The 3,488-nt window shown below is 35.5% G+C and overlaps 1 pseudogene; it reads left to right on the forward strand.

Moving 5' to 3' along the window:
• Positions 1–2,862: 2,862 nt before the first annotated feature.
• On the forward strand, positions 2,863–3,488 carry LOC111372370 (annotated as a pseudogene).

The raw sequence follows: 3,488 nt of genomic DNA on the forward strand, positions 1-3,488 counted from the left end.
TTAAAACCACAGTGGTGGTCGTTACACTTGACCACACACGGTTCCACGAAGAGACAGTCAACTAATGCCCAAGTTCGAACAACTCACATCACCGAAGCAGTGTTTCATCAAGAAATAGAGATTTATCACAAAGAACTCAAGATCTAGGGTTTTGAGTCTAAAACGATTTTATCAGATCCACTGCAACAGGTAACGACGTGGTTCGATTCACCCACACGAGCCAGACGAAGGCTCTGATACCACTGTTACATCAAACTATCAGTACAAAACCACAGAAATAAACAAGAAAATATGGCAGAATAACAAATCCTCAGCCGTTCACCCAAACTCGAACCACATGGCATCAAGATGAAGGTCCTTTCAACAATAGGGCTCAGACTCAAGAAAAATACAGGATTGTACCCGTCTGTATGACCCACACGGATCCCCAAACCCTAAGGTTTTCCTCTATCAGATTAAAGGAAACCACAAGGGGTAAAATCACACACCAAACTCTCTACTACACACAGTATTATGTATCACAAAGATGGAATCACACAGAAACCAGATCCAATCAGAGATTGGATTCTCACGAAGAAGAAGAGAGGGTTTGGAAGACTCTCGAACCTCAGCCGCAGCTGGAGAGTAGAGAAAATGATGGTTCAAGTGAATTAGGGCAAAAAAGGGGCCAAGTATTTATATCCAACAAAGGCACCCTTAGATCAAGTTTTAATCCGACGGTCAGGAGGCATCCTTATAACTAAAGAAGGCGTGTTTGGCTGCATTAAAATATGCCACGCCCAAAAACACGTTTTATCTACTAGTGGGCCGGGGTGGATCGGGTCATGTTATTGGACAAGAGCCTACATTGTTAAAACAGTTATTGGGCTTTAGCCCATTTGTCATCACAGCCCAGAAAGGTTATTGGTCATCACATCCCAACAGATAGGATTTCGACAATATTCCCTATGCATATAGTATGAAATGAGCGGTCGATTTAGGACAACATTGTTAGCTATTGTGCTTGTGCGAAGCCAAAGACAATGGTTGAGACATTGAAGTAGGGAAAGCGGGATGAAAGCTCTAAGCCCGCATCTTCACCATCCGTAACTGGGGCTATCAGATGTCCTCCTATTCAATTTCTACAAGGTCTAAGGTTCGGAATCGACTTGCTGGTTTCTGGGTTCAGTTCGTTGTGCTCGATATAATGCGTTCTAGAATGTTATTGTTCCAACTTTTGTTGAAATAATTAAAATAACTATTTTACAATTATTTTACTAATTATTCGCAAACAACATTAGAGTGATGCCATTCCCAGTTAATTATGTACTTAATCCATCCTTAACTATTACATACCTACATGACGCGTTTTCATCAATGTATTTGTGTAGTTTAATTAAAGAAGCTCGTTGACTCGAAGACTTCTCGAAACATTTTCAAGAGAGTATACAAATAGATTATATTTGTTATAGAAAGTCAAATTCGTTCTCTATTTCATAAGTTACAATGAACTCTCAAGAACATCTCAAAGATACTTTTAAACGTGAAATGCTCTTCAATTTAAAAAGTCAACCTTTAAAATCACGCTCTACTATACTTGTTAAATTATCATTTAATTTAGAGAGTAGGTAGATTGTTAAGAGCATCTCCAAAAAAATTCTTTAGACATGAAATGCTCTTCATTTTAAAAAGTCAACCTTTAAAATGACACTATACGATACTCTTTAAATTATCATTTAATTTAGAGAGTCGGTAGACTATTAGGAGTATCTCCAAAAAAACTCTTTAAACATTAATATGTTCTTTATTTTAAAGAGTTAACGCTTAAAATCACGCTCCAAGATACTTTTTAAATTAACATTTAATTTAGATTGTAGGTTTGACTCACTTTTTATAATTCAATGCATTCAAAGTGTTTCAATTTTTAATATAGAAAAATAATAAAACGATCTAGAGAAAAGCTAGTTAACGTAAAAGATAGAGAAAAATAATATATATTTTTTAGAGTAAAATTAGTGTTAAATATAATGAGCTTTTGTAGCATTTCAAAATTTATAGTTAGAATATGTTTTTTAAAAATAAAAAGTCTCATGTTTTAAAACTTAATTCTATAATTTCATTCATGATGCCTTGAATAACTCAAGAGTCAAGTAATCAACTAGGTTTCACTATCCAATCAAAATTAAGATGAACTCTTTTAGCAGTCCATTGAAATGAATTAACTTAGTCCTTAAGTTAGAATAATTTTTATGCGGTCTCTGTCCTATGCATTTTAAATGCACTAGTGTTTTACCTAAAAATCACCACTTTTATAATAAATAAAATAAAATAAATTAGTCACTCAATTGTGAAATAGGCTTTAATAAGGAATAATGCTATATTCCCAATGGAAATCGTCCACAAGTGATGTGACAGTCATGCGGTGAAAGTATAAAATATATAAATAGAATCTCACTTAATCGATCTTATCATTTAATATCATATCATATAAAAATTCTCAATGGTTACATATCGTGTTAACTTGTCAGTAAGACTAAGACATTCTCTTGATTTAGTTTTCTAAATTCTACATTTAGTTAAAGATAAATTAAATTGGGTCTATTTCTTTTGTCTAGATGCTGAAACTAATAATTCTCAGCCCATAAAAGAAATCCAAAAAATAGGCACCAATGTGAGCAAGTTGGCAATGAAGACCCCACAAATGTAGCCAAAAAGTGAGAGACCTAATTAAAGAAGCAATAAACCTTTGTTATGAGCACTAGCACTCACAATCCTACCACCAGCAGATTGCACTAACTTGTCCTTGTAATCATTCACTTCATTTCAAATCCATAAAAGGCATATCTTACAAAGAATTCCAACCACCATAGCCATTTAAAAAACATGTAGAGAATACAAGCAACTGTGAGAAGAAACCTTGGAAACATGAAGAAAAGATCGCGTGTCGTAGACGAGAACATCTTCCACAATCTGGATGAGTTGCCGCGTATCGATATAGAAAGAAGAAGATCTGGAGGAGGATGGCATAGTAATGGTCTGGCAGCTGTTCTGTATTGCATTATACGCGCTCCGTTTTCACTGATTTCATGTCTGTCGAAGTCGAACCCTCGGATGAATGGCACTGATGGCATGTGGATGTCTGCAGAGATGCCACAGATTTCAGAGGTGAATCATCTCATGGTTAGAGACAGCATGCGCTATGCCATTTTGATGTGAAAATACTGTAAGAAAACTATGCAGGCAACATGGTTCAAGAATAGATGTTTGATGCATTTTTGCTGGTTTCCAGTTTGCATCCCTTGTTTCATGTACTGAAATCTTGCACATATAACCCACATATAGGAGTTTAGGCATGGTCATCATAAGCAGTATCTCCCTCTCCCTCTCTCTCCACACACACACACACACCCAAACACACCCAAAATATATTGTAAAATGCTGATAAGAAAATATTTGATGGAAATGGTTTGGCCTAATGAAAATTAAGCTAATCGAATGCCTGATTTTGC

Source organism: Olea europaea, chromosome 23 (genome assembly GCF_002742605.1).
Source record: "Olea europaea var. sylvestris chromosome 23, O_europaea_v1, whole genome shotgun sequence".
NCBI lineage: Eukaryota > Viridiplantae > Streptophyta > Magnoliopsida > Lamiales > Oleaceae > Olea > Olea europaea.